Raw genomic sequence first — 20,928 nt, forward strand, 5'->3', positions numbered from 1 at the left:
GCAATAAATTTAATGGTGGCACAAATCTGATCAGTTTTTGCCTGGGGATGGGATAGAGAGAAGGATGCTTTAATAGGGGTTTCAGGGTTTGATAGAAATGTTTAGTACTTGAAATATTATGATGACTTAATATTTTATAAATATATTTTTTAAAAAACCAAAATTTGTAATTTAAATATAGGCAGTATATTGTACATAATTTAAATCTCATTAAAGCTTTAAAAGGATTAAAGGATTTAGAATTATATGTGATCTGACACCTGTGACATTGAAAGCTTCAAATTTTCTCTTTATTTTCTTGAAACTTTCATTTATTGGGAACGAGAGGTGATGGAGATGCTGTGCACTCATGGTTATTATAGTAAAATAAGTAGGCCTTTGAGTCACAAAGGCTCAATTAAGTGTTTAATTCCAAGTGCCATGTTTTCCCAACAGAGGGGTTGCATAAATCCACCAGCAATTTGTCTTGCCACAGGAACACGTATGATATAGAAACATGACTCACAGTGAGGATCTCTAATGCTCCTCTGCATTGTAGCTCAGAGCCTAGGCTTCTTATGTGAGGTATCGTGTGCCTTCAGAATAGATGAATATAGACCCAGAAAAGGTGCCAGCTTATTCAAGGGTAAGGAGAGTGAAAGAAATGTCTGTAATCAAATGAGTGTAAATAGAACCCTGGGATGAGAAATTGGAGACAGGTCTAGCTGGTAAGAAGTAAGGTGGTACTTCATTGGGATTAGCAGTGAAGAATAATCACACAATGAAAAGAGCATCTAAGTCACTGACCACATATGGATCTGGCAAAAACAACAACAAAAAAATACAATTTAAGTGACCCCCAAAATAGTGTACAAGGTTATCCTAGGTTAGTTATATGGTGAACATTTTACTCTAGAAAAATTTAACTGAATCCCGATAGATGTGTGGGATATACTAGAGGAAGGACACATTCCAGGCAGGTGAAGACATGACTTTAGACTTGAAAGCGTAATACAGTGTGTTATGTTCGGAAGTGGATGTAGCCAAATTCTGCTGTATTTTAAGAAGTGAGAAAGAAAATAATGGGGTAAAGATTGTAAAGGTAAGGAGGAGTAAATCATAAGGAATCATTTATTCCACTTCTAATTTAAGATCTATTTTGTAGTTAACAGAGACTATTGAATGATTTTAAGCAGGGAAATAACTCAATTTGCATTTTAGGGTACCTAGTTTGCAACTGGGAAGAGACATTTGATGGGGCATTCCTGGCCATGTCACTTTACATTATAATACTATACACTATGATATTAGGTACTAATACCCAATATACTATGAGACCAGAAACTGCAGAGGTGGGGATAGTCCTTATATTAAGTTGAATATACAGAACTTGATGACAGGTATATTGGAAAGAAGGGTTAAAAGGTATAAGAATAGTGTAAATTGCTTTCATAATTTCTGGTTTGAGCAACTTTTTAGTTTATGGTGTTGTATATTAATATTGGAAATAGTGAGAACAAGCATGTTTCACATTTGGCATGTTTAGTTTCACATATCTATGGGAAGGCTAGGAGAAGACACACAGTACTTAGTTATATATTTGTCTGGAACCCAGAATAGTGACCGGGACTAGAAATACAGATTTAGGAGGCTTCAGAGTATGACTAGGGAACCAAGGAATGGATGAAATAATCAAGAGAGGCATTTTAAATTGAGGAGAGTGAGAGAGAGAGACAGAGATACACACCAGAGGGGGAAAACAACAGGAAATGGAAAGGAGAAGAGGAAACAGATGTAGGGATTGAGAAGGAATGTTCATAAATAAACAGTAAGAACTGTACAAAACTGGTTTTTCATAAACAAAATAGGAGAAATTTTCATGAAGGTATGAATAATTGTTTACAATGTGCAAAGAGCAAGTAAAACAAAACTATTGAAATAATTCACTAAAATAGGCAAATTTCAATGGTGAAAGATGCCAGATTAAAGTAGGCTGGATACTAACTAGCAAGTATGAGGCCAAGATTTTCACATTGCCTTAGTCCTGTTTGATGTTGAGAGATGAAGATGAAAAGAGGGGAGGGAAAATAAAACATAGTCAGAAACTGGCACAGAGTAGAAACCAGAAATTTTATTCATCTAGTAGCTTAATTTTAAGTTCATAAACATCCAATATTTACTCAGTACTAGGCATTTATCTTCACTGAGGACACAAATCAACTGACCACATTTTATATCCTATTCAATAGGAACTGCTTGAATGGAATCTGAGTTAGTTTATCCAGTTTTAGGATCAAAAGTTCTCTGTTCAGGGAGGTGGTATAGAATGACCAAAGACAAGAACTGAATTGGAAATGAGTAGGTAGGTTAAAAACAAGTCTCAGAAAACAGGTATTATTATTTTTGTTGAAAGGAAAATAAAAAATACTCTCATTATACTATCCTAGCCTTTCCTTATCAACTTTATATTACAATTCCAGACACCAAAAATACATCATAAAACTAGGAAAACTATATACAGACCCTCTAACATTTGATAAGAATTTATTATATAATTTGCATCAATTTATTGCCCTATGTTTCAAAACTGTTTTACATTTTATAAAGCTCTTTGATCCTAATGACAATTAGGTAATTAGAATACCACTTTTGGGGGGATTTTGTTTTAGGTGAAGTAATTGGAGTTTCAGGGTCCCCAGGGAGGTGATTAACATCTACATTCTGAAGCTTGATGCTTGATGATAATATAAGAACAATAAGGCTACAGACATTACTCATATAGACTCCCAATTTATTCAAGTTTAAGGGAAAAAAGAATGTAAGCAAAAACTATATTAGTATTCATCTTATCATGAATTTCCCAGTACATGCTCTTATTAACTTAATGATTCTTTGAAAATGGACATTTAAAGCAGGAGACACAAAAGATATGCTGTAAGAAGACTATGGAGGAGTTATATATGGGGGTGGGCATGAATCACGCTCACCATGTAGAAAAGTGCTTGCTGAGCCTTTGAAGTACTCTGCAATTAGTTTAATTAGAGGCATTTGCAAAATTATTTGCTTGCTCTTGTGTCTGCATTTCTGCTTGTGCCCTCCAAGTTATGATTTGATATTAAAGATATTTTGATATATTTTTAGTCTTAGAAAAACATGAATTTAAGTTTAGAATCAGTCTCAGTACAGCCTGTTTTTCTTCCGATATATTCCAACCTGTTAATTTAAGATGATGTTGAAAGAGAATTGGAATTATATTTAGGTTTTCCCTTTCTGGATGCCACTTGTGCCTCTTATTAGGTAAGCTTGGATAAGGCACTTGAAGGCTTTGAGTTTGATTATTTTTTTCTGTAGGTTTGAGAACACAGTAGCTTTTTTGAACTGTTTTATGTTGGAGTATAATTGATTAACAATGTTGTGTTAGTTTTACGTGTACAACAAAGTGATTCAGTTATATATATATATATATATATATATATATATATATATATATATTCTTTTTCAAATTCTTCTCCCAATTAGGTTTTTACAGAATATTGAGTGAAATTTTAAATACTTCACTGGGCTATACTAAAAATCAGATGAGGTAATGAATGTAAAATTAATGGAACATATAGTGGAAGCAACATGGTATAATAGTAAAGAATGCAGGCTGAAGAACCAAATTCTGTGTTTAAATACTGATTTTGCCACTTTTCAGCTGTGTATGCTTATCAAGTAACTTAGCCTCTTTCTGCCTCAGTTTCCTTATCTGTAAAATCAGTATGATAATAATAGTTCTGACCTCATATGACTGTGAGAATAAAAGAAGATAATCTATCCAATGCTCCTAGAACTGTGTCTAGAGTTTAGTAAGAATTATTCAAATATTTAATGATGGTGATGGTGATGGTGATGATGATGCTAAGTGACAGATACCAGGATACAGTGTTGAAGAATTCACAATCATTTCTTTCAGTAGGAATCCTGAAGAGACACAGAAGCTTAAAATTATAGTGTTGAACTCTATTAACAAAACGTATGATATTTCTGAAATTCAACTCATAAAGCCTACTAATAAATTTAAACTTCCTTGAGTGATTTGCATGCGAAATCAAATTGTGAGCATGTTGAGCCATTTTTAGATGCTTTGTTTTGACAGAATCCCTGGGAGACTATGGGATGTGAGGCCAAGATCCAGGATGTGTCTCATCCACCTTTGTGTTGAGATCTCCTTATCTGTAAAATGAACTTGCTGAATAACATATTTTCTTAGGGTTATTACAAGAGGGAATTTAACGCTTTAGTGATCCTTCATGTATAATTCTACAATTGAGAATGCGATCTTTGTGACTTTAAAGATATGACCAAATGTGGTAACAATGGGTGTGAATTAATGATGTGACTTCCGAAATACAGAAAATTAGCAGGTGTATTTAAAGATACTCCTATAACAAAAAAATTAATAAAAAGGGAAGTTCAATTAGCATAATTGTTTGGTGCTATTGAGAACTCTAATTTATCCATCATGCATTGGTTGACTGGTTTGCTGGGAGAGTCCCACATTATTCCTCTCGTTTTGGTACATTTATTATTAGTGCCCATTTCACTCTCAAGAGTGTTTCAGTTCATATGTAAAATACATAGTCACCTAATTTATGGTTTGAATGCAACTTATAAAGAAATCCAAAGTAAGTCAAAGTAAGTACCTACATCTTGATATAGTGCACTTTTAGAGCTAAAAATTGAATTCCATGAAACGGGACTTAGTAAAGGAGAGCACAGTTTATTCCATAAGATGAAAATGAGTGTAATTTTGAGGGACCTGAAGCTGTACCACACTTGTATAACAGTGTCTCAGACACAGTAAGCATTATTAAAATGTTTTATGATAATGACAGTGATGATGATATGCCAGGAACTATGATACAGTGGTTAAGAACTCAGTTATTTCTTCCAATATGTAAAAAGTAGCTGTGAATTGAGGATTTAATGCATGAAGTACTGAACACTAGCATATATTTCTTTTAAAATAATTATTCTTGAAGTAGTTAGTAGCATGCTTTATAAAAAAACTCCAAAATGAAAATTTTGGAATTATCTCTCCATACAAATTCCAAGAGGTAAGCAAGCTCTCAAGGACCATTATTGAATGTTTACAGTATATTAAAAAATAAAAAGGAATATAAGCCAAAACAATATTTAACACAATATCCTAAAAAAATCATTTTTAGATTATGATATTTTAAAAAAGTAAAAAAAAAAAAATTAACTACATTTCTTCTTCAGCATGTGTGACTCCCAGCTTGAATTTTTAAGAATTCTATGAATACTCCAGTTTTGTCAAAAACAAAACAACAGCAGCAAAAACAACATACACAAAAACCAAACTACCACAACACTCCCAAAGCTGTGCAGTGCTTCAGTGGCATATATTTTCACAGTTAACAAAACACTTCTGCAAACGTTTCCTTGGACCCTTACAAAAAAACACTGTGATTTAGGTAAAATATGTCTATCAATCTCTTTCTGTACTCTGACATTTTCTCCAAATAGATTATGTGACAATTAACATCACTTCAATATCAGAAAAATAAACACATAGAGCTACTTTGTGTTACGTCTAAAGAATGGCTTAATTATAATATTGTGGGTCAAAGACCGACTTTTCCTTTTTCTACAGAAAGTCAGTGTTCACGCTGCCAAATACTTAAATAATATAAAGCTTCAGGATCTATAAAATATGAGTAAAAAATAATTACCTCTCAATTGCTGCAAAAATTCAATAGCATGCTTAGAAATTTTCACATAATAATCTGCAGATAATAAATGCCTCTACATCCTAGTGCTTTTCTTCTCTTCTAAAAAATACACTAAGAGATTTCAGTTGTACAGTAGAAATCACTTCATGATCAGCAAATTGGAATTAACATTTTACCACTGACTATCAGAAGATGTTACTGAGTTTTTATTGCAAATAAAACTCAATACTACCTTCAGTGTTACTAACAGTAGTCATAATAAATATAATATTATCAGCAGAAATGATAATTATTATAACAATAATGACTAGATTTTATATATAGTTTTTTTTTTGGGGGGGGGGGTACACCAAGTTCAATCATCTGTTTTTATACACATATCCCAGTATTCCCTCCCTTCCTTGACTCCCACCCCCGGGTCCCCCCCACCCTCCTTGCCCCAGTCCTCTAAGGCATCTTCCATCCTCGAGTTGAACTCCCTTTGTTATACAACTTCCCACTGACTATCTGTTTTACAGTTGGTAGTATATATATGTCTGTGCTACTCTCTCGCTTCGTCTCAGTTTCCCCTTCACCCCCCGCCCCCTCCCATACCTCGAGTTCTCCAGTCCATTCTCTGTATCTGCATCCTTGTTCTTGTCACTGAGTTCATCAGTACCATTTTTAGATTCCGTATATGTGAGTTAGCATACAGTATTTGTCCTTCTCTTTCTGACTTACTTCACTCTGTATGACAGATTGTAGTTCTATCCACCTCCTTACAAATAGCTCCATCTCATCCCTTTTTATAGCTGAGTAATATTCCATTGTGTATATATGCCACATCTTCTGTATCCATTCATTTGTTGATGGGCATTTAGGTTGCTTCCATGTCCTGGCTATTGTAAATAGTGCTGCAATAAACATTGTGGTACATGTTTCTTTTGGGATTATGGTTTTCTTTGGGTATATGCCCAGGAGTGGGATTACTGGATCATATGGAAGTTCTATTTGTAGTTTTTTAAGGAACCTCCAAATTGTTTTCCATAGTGGCTGTACCAACTTACAGTCCCACCAACAGTGCAAGAGAGTTCCCTTTTCTCCACACCCTCTCCAACATTTGTTGTTTCCAGATTTTGTGATGATGGCCATTCTGATTGGTGTGAGGTGATACCTCATTGTGGCTTTGACTTGCATTTCTCTGATGATGAGTGATGTTGAGCATCTTTTCATGTGTTTGTTGGCCATCTGTATGTCTTCTTTGGAGAAATGTCTATTTAGGTCTTCCGCCCATTTGTGGATTGGGTTATTTGCTTTTTTGGTATTAAGGTGCATGAGCTGCTTGTATATTTTGGAGGTTAATCCTTTGTCCGTTGTTTCAAAGGCAATTATTTTTTCCCATTCTGAGGGTTGCCTTTTACTCTTGTTTATGGTTTCTTTCACTGTGCAAAAGCTTTTAAGTTTCATGAGGTCCCATTTGCTTATTCTTGATTTTAGTTCCATGATTCTAGGAGGTGGGTCCAAATGGATCTTGCTTTGATGGATGTCACAGAGTGTTCTGCCTATGTTTTCCTCTAGGAGTTTGATAGTGTCTGGCCTTACATGTAGGTCTTTAATCCATTTGGAGTTGATTTTTGTGTATGGTGTTAGGAAGTGTTCTAATTTCATTCTTTTACATGTTGCTGTCCAATTGTCCCAGCACCACTTATTGAAGAGGCTGTCTTTTTTCCATTGTATACTCGTGCCTCCTTTGTCAAAGATAAGGTGCCCATATGTGTTTGGGCTTCCTTCTGAGTTCTCTATTCTATTCCATTGATCTTCCTTTCTATTTTTGTGCCAGTACCATACTGTCTTGATCACTATGGCCTTGTAGTATAGTTTGAAGTCAGGAAGCCTGATTCCACCAACTCCATTTTTCCTTCTCAAGATTGCTTTGGCTATTCGGGGTCTTTTGCATTTCCATACAAATCATAAGATTTCTTGCTATTCTGTGAAAAATGCCATTGGTAATTTGATGGGGATTGCATTGAATCTGTAAATTGCTTTGGGTAGTACAGTCATTTTCACGATGTTGATTCTTCCAATCAAGGAACATGGTATGTCCCTCCATCTGTTTGTGTTGTCTTTGATTTCTTTCATCAGTGTCCTTTTTTGTTTGTTTGTTTGTTTATTTTATTATTATTATTTTTTTGGGGGGGGGATACACCAGGTTCAATCATCTCTTTTTATACACATATCCCTGTATTTCATCAGTGTCTTAAAGATTTCTGCATACAGATCTTTTGTTTCCTTAGGCAGGTTTATTCCTAGGTATTTTATTCTTTTTGTTGCAGTGGTGAATGGGAGAGTTTCCTTAATTTCTCTTTCTGCTCTTCCGTTGTTAGTGTATAGGAATGCAAGAGATTTCTGTGCAATAATTTTGTATCCTGCTACTTGACTAAACTCATCAATTAGTGCTAGCAGTTTTCTGGTAGAGTCTTTAGGGTTTTCTATATATAATATCATGTCATCTGCAAAGAGTGACAATTTTACTTCTTCTTTTCCAATTTGTATTCCTGTTATTTCTTTTTCTTCTCTGATGGCTGTGGCTAAAACTTCCAAAACTATGTTGAATAATAATGGTGAGAGTGAATACCCTTGTCTTGCTCCTGTTCTTAGAGGGAATTCTTTCAGTGTTTCCCCATTTAGAACGATGTTGGCTTTTGGTTTCTCATGTATGGCTTTTATTATGTTGAGGTAATTTCCTTCTATGCCCATTTTCTGGAGAGCTTTTATCATAAATGGATGTTGAACTTTGTCAAAAGCTTTTTCCACATCTATGGAGATGATCATATGGTTTTTATCCTTCAAGTTGTTGATATGATGTATCACGTTGATTGATTTGTGTATATTGAAGCATCCTTGCATCCCAGGGATAAACCCCATTTGATCATGGTGTATGATTTTTTTAATGTGCTGTTAGATTCTGTTAGCTAGTATTTTGTTGAGGATTTTTGCATCTGTATTCATCAGTGATATTGGCCTATAATTTTCTTTTTTTGTGACATCTTTGCCTGGTTTTGGTCTCAGGGTGATGGTGGCCTCATAGAATGAGTTTGGGAGTGTTCCTCCTTCTGCAATATTTTGGAAGAATTTGAGAAGGATAGGTGTTAGCTCTTCTCTAAGTGTTTGATAGAATTCGCCCATGAATCCATCTGGTCCTGGGCTTTTGTGTGTTGGGAGATTTTTAATCACTGCCTCAATTTCTGTACTTGTGATTGGCCTGTTCATAGTTTCTATTTCTTCCTGGTTCAGCCTTGGAAGATTGTACTTTTCTAATAATTTATCCTTTTCTTCCAGGTTATCCAATTTATTGCCATATAGTTGCTTGTAGTAGTCTCTCATGGTCTTTCGTATTTCTGAGGTGTCCGTTGTTACTTCTCCTTTTTCATTTCTAATTCTGTTGATTTGCATCTTCTCCCTTTCTTTCTTGATGAGTCTGGCTAATGATTTATCAATTTTGTTAATCTTCTGAAAGAACCAGCTTTTAGTTTTGTTAATTTTTACTATGGCTTCCTTCCTTTCTTTTTCATTTATTTCTGCTCTCATCTTTATGATTTCTTTCCTTTTGCTCACTTTGGGGTTTCTTTGTTCTTCTTTTTCTAATTGTTTTAGGTGTAAGGTTAGGTTGTTTATTTCATAATTTTCTTCTTTCTTAAGGTAGGACTGTATTGCTATAAACTTCCCTCTTAGAACTGCTTTTGCTGCGTCCCATAGGTTTTGGGTTTTTGTGTTTTTATTGTCGTTTGTTTCTAGATATTTTTTTTATTTCCTCTTTGAATTCTGTAGTGATTTCTTGGTTGTTTAAGAGTGAATTGTTTAGCCTCCATGTGTTTGTATTTTTTTCAGTTTGTTTCCTGTAATTGATATCTAGTCTCATGGCATTGTGGTCTGAGAAGATGCTTGATATGATTTCAATTTTCTTGAATTTGCCGAGGTTTGGTTTGTGACCCAAGATGTGATCTATCCTGGAAAATGTTCGTGTGCACTTGAGAAGAAAGTGTATTCTGTCGTTTTTGGATGGAATGTCCTATAAATATCAATTAAGTGGAGATGGTCTAATGTGTCCTTTAAAGCTTGTGTGTCTTTATTGATTTTCTGTTTGGATGATCTGTCCATTGATGTAAGTGATGTAAGTGATCTCCCACTATTATTGTGTTACTGTCAATGTCCCCTTTTATAGCTGTTAGCATTTGCCTTATGTATTGAGGTGCTCCTATGTTGGGGGCATAGATATTTACCGTTGTGATATGTTCTTCTTGAATGGATCCCTTGATCATTATGTAGTGTCCTTCCTTGTCTCTTTTAATCGTCTTTCCTTTCAAGTCTAATTTGTCTGATATGAGTATTGCTACTCCAGCTTTCTTTTGACTTCCATTTGCATGGAATACCTTTTTCCATCCCTTTACTTTCCATCTATATGTATCCCTTGGTCTGAAGTGGGTTTCTTGTAGGCAGCATATAGAAGGGTCTTGTTTTTGTATCCATTCAGCCAGTCTGTGTCTTTTGGTTGGAGCATTTAATCCATTTACATTTAAGGTGATTATTGACATGTATGTTCCAATGACCATTTTCTTAATTGTTTTGGGTTTGTATTTGTAGGTGTTTTCCTTTTCTTGTGTTTCCTACTTAGAGAAGTTTCTTTAACAATTGTTGTAGGGCTGGTTTGGTGGTGCTGAATTCTCTTAACTTTTGCTTGTCTGGAAAGCTTTTGATTTCTGCATCAAATCTGAATGAGATTCTTGCTGGGTAGAGTATTCTTGGCTGTAGGCTTCTCTCTTTCAGGACTTTCAGTATATCCTGCCATTCCCTTCTGGCCTGCAGAGTTTCTGTAGACAGGTCAGCTCTTATCCTTATGGGTTTTCCCTTATATGTTATTTGTTGCTTTTCTCTTGCTGCTTTTGATAATTTTGCTTTGTGTTTAATTGTCATTAGTTTGATTAATATGTGCCTTGGAATATTTGTCCTTGGGTTTATTCTGTATGGGACTCTCTGTGCTTCTTGGACTTGGTTCATTATTTCCTTTCCCATGTTGCGGAAGTTTTCCACTATAACCTCTTCAAATATTTTCTCAGACCCTTTCTTTTTTTTTTTTTCTTCTTCTGGGATGCCTATGATTTGAATGATGGTATGCTTAATGTTATCACTGAGGTCTCTGAGACTGTCTTCCATTCTTTTGTTCTTTTTTCTTTTTCCTGCTTTGTGGCAGTTATTTCCCGCATTCTATCTTCCAACTCACTTATTCATCCTACTGCCTCAGTCATTCTGCTGGTTATACTATCTAGAGTATTTTTAATTTCAGTTATTTTGTTATCCATTGCTGTTTGTTTGTTCTTTAGTTCTTCTGAATTCTTATGAACTGTTTCTTGTACTTTCTCTATTTTGTTATCGAGATTTTGTATCATTTTTACTATTGTTACTATGAATTCTTTCTCAGGCATTTTTCCTATTTCCTCCTCATTTATTTGGTCTTGTGGTTTTTTTCCCTGCTCCTTTGCCTGCGTGGTGTTTCTTTGTTTCCTCATGGTTTTCCAAACTTTTGGGGTTGCTTGTCCTGGTGATAGAGGTGTTTATAGAAGACTGTCCAAGCCTCAGACTAATGTCCAAGTGTTGGGTTAAACAAATACTAAGTCTAGGAAACACATACATGTATAAGACACACAATTACTGAATCCATTAGGACATAGGCTCTGGAAAGACCTGAGAGAACCCCAGTATGCTATTAGATATTCAAAGAGAAACCCAACAGAAATTGACAACTGAAACAGAACAAATCAGAAGCAAAAGCAAAAGCAAACAAACAAACAAATAACACCTTACACATACAAACACTAATCTAGGGAGATTTTGTAAGCTAGGATCAAATATAAAAAAAAAGCTAGAGTACCACCAGACAGAATGGAGATTCTCAGAATGAAATTAGGCAATTGTACTAAGAACTAAGATAAAGACAAAAGCCTAATATTAAATACCAAGGTGGTGTGTCATCTGGAGAATAGAGCAAGGAGTCTGAGCAGATTGATAGTGTTTCTTATAAGTATGTTGAGATAAAATAAACTAAAAATGGATGGAAGAAAGGGGAACAGAAGAGCGTAGTGTGATTGGAAATATGCAAATAAAAAGAAAGGAATAGAAATGTGTAAAAGATAGGGATGAAAGTAAAGTATAAGAGATATATTGTTCATACTACCAAAAACTTAGCTAGAAATAGAAGTATATAAAAAGGCAAAGAAATAAAAATAGAATAAAAAATAGCATTAAAAATTGTTATAGAACTTGTAGATCTCTTAGGACTAAGATCGTAATTAATAAAGGAAAAAAAAAAAAATCCAGAACTGATCCCAGAATGGACCAGTTCAATAGGATTGATACTAATATTTCTGTTTCCTTAGAGTCTCAGCTGTAAGTGTCCTTCTACTCGCCTTGGGTTTTTTTGCATTATTCTGTGACCAGCAGAGCTTCCTTTATTGTTCGTCTGTAAGCGTTGGTGTGTGGGGAGGGAGAGGGTACAATAGTGGCTCCTTTCCCTTGGAGTGAGTGAGCAGTGGCGCACTGTTGTTTCAGTCAGGCTTGGAGGTGCCTGTTGCAGAGGGATGCCAGTGGCTCAAGTGTAAACAGAAAGTCTCAGAGTTGGTCCTCTCTCGGGTTTTTTTTTTTTTTTTTTCTCTACAGCCGCCCTGCTCCCTGGGTTCCAAGGGGTTTTAATCTAGCCCCGCCTGAGGGCCTGAGGGTCCCTGTTATCCCTGAGCACCTTAGGTGGCCCACAGAGCGTCTCTCCACTGCCTGTTGCAGAGGCACCAAAAGAGAGAGACAGGCTATGGCCGCAGCTCCTCCCCACCACCCATGAGCCTGCAGCCTCCAGCCCCTATCATGGCCGGGCAGCTCTCAGGGCAGGCACTCCTCGCTGTGGACCTCTTCCCTCCTGTCTTCTTGGTCCATCACCTTACTGGCAACAATTTTTCTCACTCTGAACCAGCTCTCCAGTTCCCACGCTCCTGCTCCTGGACCCTCTGTTCAGCTGTGAATCGACATCTCGGTCCGGGAACGCTGAGCTGCAGTGCGGACCCTCCGTGTGTTTCTCACTCCCTCCCGTCTGCCACAGCTCTGCTGCTTCACCTTCTTTGAGCCGTCCTAGATGTCTCCCTACCAATTCTGTCTGGATCCTTGTGGTCCTTTCTGGTGTCCGAGGCCATGTGCTGGTGTTCAGTTGGTTCTCTGTGGGAATTATTGTGTCTTTTGGTGCATTCCCAATGCATCTGTGGAGAGGGATGCATTCCACGTCCCTCTACTTCACCGCCATCTTTTTCTCTCCTTCAGTAAATATTCTAAAAATAAAATTGATAGACCTTGTTATTTCCAAAATTTGAGTCTCAAACTACAATTACTTTTTAGATGTTTTAACTGATTTCCACTCCTAATTGCAGTTGTAAGGAGTCCTTCTCTTTACCTTAGTTAACAGTGTGCTTTATATCAATCTAAATATCTTAGTCTTGAAGAAAAAAATAATGAATGTGCCCCACTTCCTCATAGTTATTTTTGAATCATAATATAAAGTAATAATTATAAAATAATGGTAATTATATTTCATTAAAAATTATTTAAATGAATATCTGTAAAGTATTAACTTGGTATATACACCTTGCATTAAGAATTATTGTAAATATTGTAACTATAATTTTTTTTGTAACTATAATTTTAATACCAAGGGTATTATAAACAAAACATATAAGTGTATGCATATGTGCATATATGTATTTGCACATATGTATGGAATAAATGTATAGTCTATAATGTTTATTCCTAGCTGCATTAGATGTGAACTCTCCCTTAATTTTACTAAAACTTATGTATAGGTTTTTGTGTGTTTTCCTTTTATTGGGATTTAACTTTTATAAACTATTATAGAAAAGCCAATAATTTGTTGGTGAAGCAGAAATCTTGCTTTTTGTGATGGAAATGGCCCTTTATCATATATCATCATTTGATGAACAATTCTGTTAGATCTCCTGTAATGGGAATTTCTCTTTTGTATGTGGTGTAATGAAGATCAGAAAAAGAAAGGCAAAACAACAGTGTCTTGTCTAATGTTCAACACTAACACATGCCAGAACTTTAGCTGGATTTTATAAGTTTCAACCCAATTTTTTATTTGCCTTGTTCCACCAGAATGAGAGTAGAGACATAGTTTTGTTCACCACTCTGTGCCATAAGCTCTTGAAGCTCATAGAGACAGAGTTAGAGTTAGAGATAAAGATAGAGATGGAGGTAGGTGGAAATGGAGATGGGGATAGAGATAGAGACAGAGACAGAGACAGAGATAGAGATAGGTAGAGGTAGAGATAGAAGTAGAGTGATATATTAAATATTTACTGTTAGAATCCACAAAGGAAACCATAAAATCACTAACAAACTTATCATTTGATTTTGTTTAATAATTAAAACTGTGCTGGAGCTCTATATGGAGTTAATTTTGAGACTGTGAATTTTCCTTTGATGATAGCCCATAAGAGGATAAACTGTGGAATGGAGTGTGAAAGGAAGGAGAAGGGACCACAGGGATGAGACCTAAGGGCTCCAAAGGCTCAGGAGACTGCTTGCTAACTCCAAGAAACAGGAGAACTTGAGAGAAGATTCTACTGAGAAGCCTTTCTTTTCACCTTTGGCAGACCTTAGTGATTCTATTTTAACTTCATGTACTAAAAAAGAATAGTGTAGGTATGCAATCCAATCTCTATAAAAGAAAATATTTTTAAAATAACATCAAGGTAGCAACATGATCATACTTTAAATTAACAATAATTACTTACTACCATCAAATATTCACTCATTATTCAAATTTTCATTTGGCTGATAATGTTTTTGAATCATAATCCAAGTAAGAGCTTCACATTAGTTGCTGTGTCTCTTAAAGTCTCTTTTTATCTGTAGCCTCCACTTCTCTCTCTCTCCCCACCTCCTCTTACAATTCATTTGTTGAGAACACAGATTTACCTGTCCTGAGAGTTTTCCACTGTCTGGATAATGCTGATTGCACTCTCATGGTATGATTTAACATACCCCTCTGCCTTTTTTACATCCTGTAAATTCTTAGTTAGATCTAAAAGGCTTTTCCCTTTTGGGCTATTATGGCATAAGGGCAGCTGTGTTCTTCCACAAAGAAAGTCATAAAGCATTGCTGTCTTTTATTTTGTCATAATAATAGCCATTGGTGATCAATTAATATTAGGTATAGAAAAATAATGATATTTTAATTCTATAATTTTTTCATGTATTAAGTAGAATATTTCTATAAAAGTTCATCTAATTTGCTGTTTATCTTGAACACACATACACTTCTTTCTTATCACTTTTACCTTGTTAAACATTTTTGGGCTTCTTTTCACTTTTATTTTCTAAATTCCATGTTGTGTTTTGATTGTATATATTCTCTGTTGGAAACCTTTGTCATTTAGTCTTAATTTCAGAGATTATGGTCTTTTATTCCCATTTATTTAGTTCATTCAATTCTTATTTTATGTTCTTTTATTTGTCCATTTGTAGTCAGATTCTTTGTATTTCTGAGTTATGGTGTTATTTCAATTCTACAAATGCTTGTTTAATTACATTTAATTCATGTCAGAATGATGTCTTATGCTTTTCTTTTGTTTTTTAGCTTGGTTTAAAGAAACTTTTTGCTTAAAAATATTGCTTATGCTTTCTTGTATTCTTATGGTAGCTTTGGTGGGATCAGTGTTCACATTTTGTTGATATTTTTGATTATTATTTGAGTTTTCTGGAACTAACGGCAGAAAAATTTTATAAAGGTGAGGTTTGGTGTCTTCCTTCATTTCTTACTTAAAGAGCAATCTTTCCTGTTGCTACAGTGATTTCTTCAACAAATGGAAATTAATGGAACCTCTTCTGTTCTGACACATTTTACTCTTTGCTGTTTTCTAATTCCAGTAAGGTTTTGATTTTCAGCCATTTCTTTATTTCTGTTCACCACCAAGCCTCCAAAGAGTCCCTTCCTGAGGATCCTCCATTGCCTTCAGAGTTGTTGCTTGCATGACACGCCATCTTTGGTATCATAATTTAAGGTCCATGCCATTTAATTCCCTATTAAATGTTCCCTGTGCTTTGTTACCATGGTTAGGATTCTCTACTTCTGAATATGAATATTATTACGTGTTATCTGTGGTCATCCTTGCTCGAACCCTACAGCACTCTCTTGTGTTCATCACAATTGCCTGTGACCCTCCATTCAGGTGTGGGCTGTACTTAAGTACAGGCATTAAACACACTCTGTGGTCTTAGGTGGTTATGTACCATTCAAGTAAATTGAAGGTGTATAGTATTCTCTGTGTCCTAGTTATGCCATTAATATTAACAATGCAAGATTTTCTTATCTAACTTTATTGATCTGCAATTTTTTCCCTTGGAGGATGTGCAGAAATTCAAATTTAAAAAGCTCCCGTTATCCTTGAGGTACTTGGAAATTCTACAGTAATATTTTTAATGAAACATAGGTGCCAGAGTTCAGAAAGAATTCTAAATCACAAAGTCCTCCAGGGAAGGAAGAAAATTGTAATTTACAAAGCAAAGCATTTATTGTTGGAATAATTCTTTCTCTCATTCAAAGACCTTTGAATAGGCAGAATATGAAAATGAGAGTGTTATAAGTGATATTGGCAATACTGCACTAGAATCTAAGCGTGATGAAACTAAAAAAGATAAAGGAGAACTGGGAATACTTTATTTTATCAAAAAGCAGAACTTGCATGAGTTAAAAGGCCTCATTGCTTTAAAAATTGTTTTTAAATATGTTGTTGAGAATAGGTATTACATTGGAATTAAAGAAATCAGATAAAATATCGAGTTAGCTTATAACAATCTTTCTATAATTCTTCTTAACTAGTATAATTCAGAAAGCTTTTCTACAACTGAAATTTTTGGCCCCCAAATATTCCATATTTCCCAAAGTACTCTGCTGGACTAGAATTACTTAACAGATATGAAGATACATGGGCAGCACTTCACAGAGGAACCAAAGAATATGCTGGTGCTAGAAATCTGGTGGATAGCAAGGTGGTTATGCTTTCAGCACACTGGGAGAAAAAGAAGACAGGCCTAAGAGAGTTACAGGTGCAGCTTCAGCAACTTCCAGGTTTAATACCAGGTTTAGAATTTATTACAGCAAATCTGACCTATGTAGAGGCTAGTTTTTAGGAGATAGAAAACCACCTGCTGAATCTGGAGGATTTATGTGGGCAATAGAAAGATAAAACATAAGCAGTTCCAATAACTGGAAACTTACAGGAAAAATAAGAGAAATGATCTTGAAACCTTCAAAGCTGAGCTAGATGAAGAGAACACGCAGAAGGTCCTGGAAATGGAGCACACCCAGCAAATGAGGCTGAAGATGCAGCAGAAGTTTTTTGAGGAGGCCTTCCTGCAGGATGTGGAATAGTATTTACCTTTCCACAGGTTACCCACAGATAGCTGAGAGGTGAGGTAGTTGGGGAGAAGGCCCCCTAGCAGCAGGGACTCTCCCTGGGTGTGCAGAGATAGAGTAATGCCATTCTCCCAAGAATGGAAGGGACATGAAGTAAAGTTCTCATAAGTCCTGTTCTATTGTTAGACCCCAAAAGTCAAAGAGGATGCATCATGCCATATTTGTCTTGATATTGTTTTGCCTCATTCTTTAGTACTAGGCTTTAGCTGAAAATACTTAGCAAATGCAGAATATGTTAAAAAAAAAATTTAAGGCAAAAGAAATATACACATAATCCTACAGGGCAGAATAATCCCTATTACTATTTTAGTGTAGTTCTTACCACTTTGTGCCTGTGAGAGAGTCAGTCTATTTGGGAGATTCTATTTATGTAATTGGTATAAAAATGTATATATATATATATCTGGCTTTGTATCTAAGTTTTCTTCATATTATATGGGAATCTTTCCTCCTATATTATTGACATTTTTGAAATGCTAAAAAATACCATTATATCATTTCCATCTTTTTATAAAATGTTTACTTTCCATTTTGTAATAATTTTTGTATAATTTTGGATTAATTTCATTTCTTAATAAACATATTAAAATAACAAACATTTAACTAAAATTCAGCATTTTAGTTAAATTATTCTTTAGTATTTATCATATTTCTAATTTTTGAAATATTAAAATATTTAGCTTCATTTTAATTAATTTAATTGTTTATTATGATTTTATTTACTTTATGAATTACAAATAACATGCAGGATAACACTGTTATTATTTTGGTATCCTAAGAAATATATTTCTAAAACTTGTTTTATTATTTTCTTCAAGCATTTAAATCAATAAATAGGACATATACTTTCTAACTTTAAAAAACAAAGAAAATCCAAATAATCCAACAAAATTTTGAAAAGAAAAATTAGACTACATGAGTGAGTTTCAAACATACAATAAAGAGTTGGAATAAATATAAGGACAAAAGAAACCACAATAAACGTGCATATGTTAAATAACAAGATTCAAAGTAAAAATACCCACATTTTTATATAAAGCTTATGAATGATGAATAATCATAACATCCACGTATATCTACTTAAATTATACATACCTAAAGCTATCACAAAAAGAGTAAAAATAATGCAATTCATTGAAATGCACCAGGTAAATATTATTCAAAAGCAAGGAAGTGTAATAAAAATAATATAAGTTTAAAATTTATAATGTAGCTCATATGCAGAAAATGTAACTTTCTTCCCAGACATGCAATAGAGTTAACTTAGTTAACAAGCTTCCATTTCTACCTGTGGTGGAAAAATTAATCTTGCCAACTTCATTCTATTTTTAAACAGTCTAATTTTGGGTAAATATTCTTCCAAGTTGAGTGTTCAGTTCTCGAATCTTTTACCAATCCAATTATTTGTGGTAGTTTATTTATCGTTCCAAAGGAGAACTGGAGGATCACTCATCCCCATGCTTTACTCTTTCCTCTGGCCTCCACCTCTGTGTCACGGTTCCTGCCTGATCTCAGAGTTTAATGACCTGGAATAATGTCCACAGTCATTGATGCGAACTCCATTCATGAAGTTCACTCTCTCTGCAAACTGTCTTCAGTCTTTTGCAGTTAATCAAACCTCCTAGAATTTTTACTACCAATGTAGTATTTTGGTCATTGAAATTCTGTCCTAAGATTCACATGTAGAGAAAGCCCTCAGCAATCACTATTCTGTATTTCAGGAAACATGTCCAACATGGATATCTCCTAAGAGGTTCAAAATCCTTTCTCCACATCATAAAAGCAAAACAAAATTCTCTTCTGCTTTCAGGTCTTCCTACAGCTTCTCTGGACATCTATTAGATTATTGTAATAATTTCTGTCATTGGGTGTAAATTCAGGGAGGTAATGTTTCTGGGCCCCTTTAAGGGACCTACCAGCTTTAAAATCCAAGTCATGATGATTTAGATTATCTTCTGCCGTCTGCTTTTCCGAAAGCTCATTTATGTTTGGGTGGAAAAATGCTTCTTCTATCATCACATAGTTGTCCTTATTCTGTAAACCCAGGAATAAACATGGTGGTCCAGGTGCTTAAATCCCTAGCTCCTTGAAATCTAAAGTTTATCTCTTTCTCTGTAAATTATTGGTCTTGCAAATGGAAACCTTGCTTTCATGGCTATTGTTCCTGCAAGGTGCTTAAACTATTGTTAAAGATTTAATTGTCTCTTGCATTCTGTTTTATAGATTACTGTTGTTATAAGACTAATGAAAACAAAGAATGTGTTGCAAAAGTGTAAGGAGAGAATGGGAAATCATCTCTTTTAGAAATATATGACAAATTAAAAAAATAAGAAATAAATGCTTGCAATCTTTAACCTTTATTCACATGGCCACAATTGTGCAAAACACAATATAAAAAAAGATAATATCAATAGATGAGAAAATTAAAATAAAATAGGATTTAGATGAATTAAATCTCAAATAGCTACATATTATAACAATAGAGACTTGTAAATTATTTAAAAAGATTCAGTTTTTTCAAAAACAAGTAAAAACTATCATAATAATTAATGAAATTATTTCTCATGTTCCAATAAGAGAAGTTTTACTGGTCATAACAATGGTGTTTTTAGGGAAAGTAACACTAGCTACTGTAGTTTAAAAAAATTAAAAAACTAAATCACAATAGCTTATTACTGCAAAGCTTTTGGGTGTCTCAAATAAAACTTCATTTTGTGTCTGAGATTATATGTGTATGTCTGTGGGACATGTATCTTCATAGCCATTCAGTAACTAAATACTGTCATTTAGTGCACTGGAATTTACTACTTATCTTCTTTATCAGATATGCACTTTGGGAATAAAGGAAATAGAATGCTCTGTGAGAAGTACTTACAGCTCAGTCATGGAACTGGTGTATATAACTTTCTTCTACATTCCATTGGTCACAACCTAGTACTATATTTGGTTCAACTTCACTCCAAAAGGGCACAGAACACATATTTTGACTGTATTCCCAGGCAAAAGAGTACATTGGGTTTTATGCACATAGATTAATCTCTAACAAAATCTAACGTTTTGCTTACCAAATATATATTTTACTCCCACTCTTAATTAGAGCTTATTTAACCACTTGTTAATGAAGAAACACCACAATTTCATTGAATTCCTGCAAGTAATTTACATTCAAGGATTTCTAGAGCATATATAATCTCTGTCAGATGGCCACATGGATCATGTGGTTGGCTAACTTAAGAACTAGAAAGTTTTCTACACTCCACCACTCCTAAGCAACCAAATAACACTAATGAAACAGGGAGAGATAGCCACAGAGAAATAAATGTAATGGAAGAGTAAAACTAGACAGAGCAGTAAAGGTCATTAGCAATTCTTAAATCTTGCTGTCATGTACAAGTTTCATTTTAGGCTCTGATTCTACTTTCTGGAAGGAATGCTGCATCTGTTTTTCTCTTTTGTTCTTGATTCTACTCCTCTGGAGGTTGCTACTCATGTACTACCTTCTCTAGCTATATCTGAAATGAACATAGGCCAGTAACCTCTCATTGCTTATTGGGCAGCTTTCACAGGCTACTCTGCAGTTGCTTTAAGACGAATTGAAGAGTCACAGAATGTTTTAGACCAGACTTATACTCTCTTTGGTAATATGATTCTCTCCAAGTTGAAGTCTTAAAAAAAACAAAAAACAAAACAAAACAAAAAAAA

At 34.7% G+C, this 20,928-nt stretch overlaps 1 pseudogene; it reads left to right on the forward strand.

Annotated features, from left to right (window-relative positions):
* The window catches only part of LOC130854988 (dysbindin-like), a 131,847-nt pseudogene extending 114,623 nt beyond the window's left edge, over positions 1 to 17,224 (forward strand).
* The last annotated feature ends 3,704 nt before the right edge of the window (positions 17,225 to 20,928 follow it).

This window comes from Hippopotamus amphibius, chromosome 6, assembly GCF_030028045.1.
Source record: "Hippopotamus amphibius kiboko isolate mHipAmp2 chromosome 6, mHipAmp2.hap2, whole genome shotgun sequence".
Lineage (NCBI taxonomy): Eukaryota > Metazoa > Chordata > Mammalia > Artiodactyla > Hippopotamidae > Hippopotamus > Hippopotamus amphibius.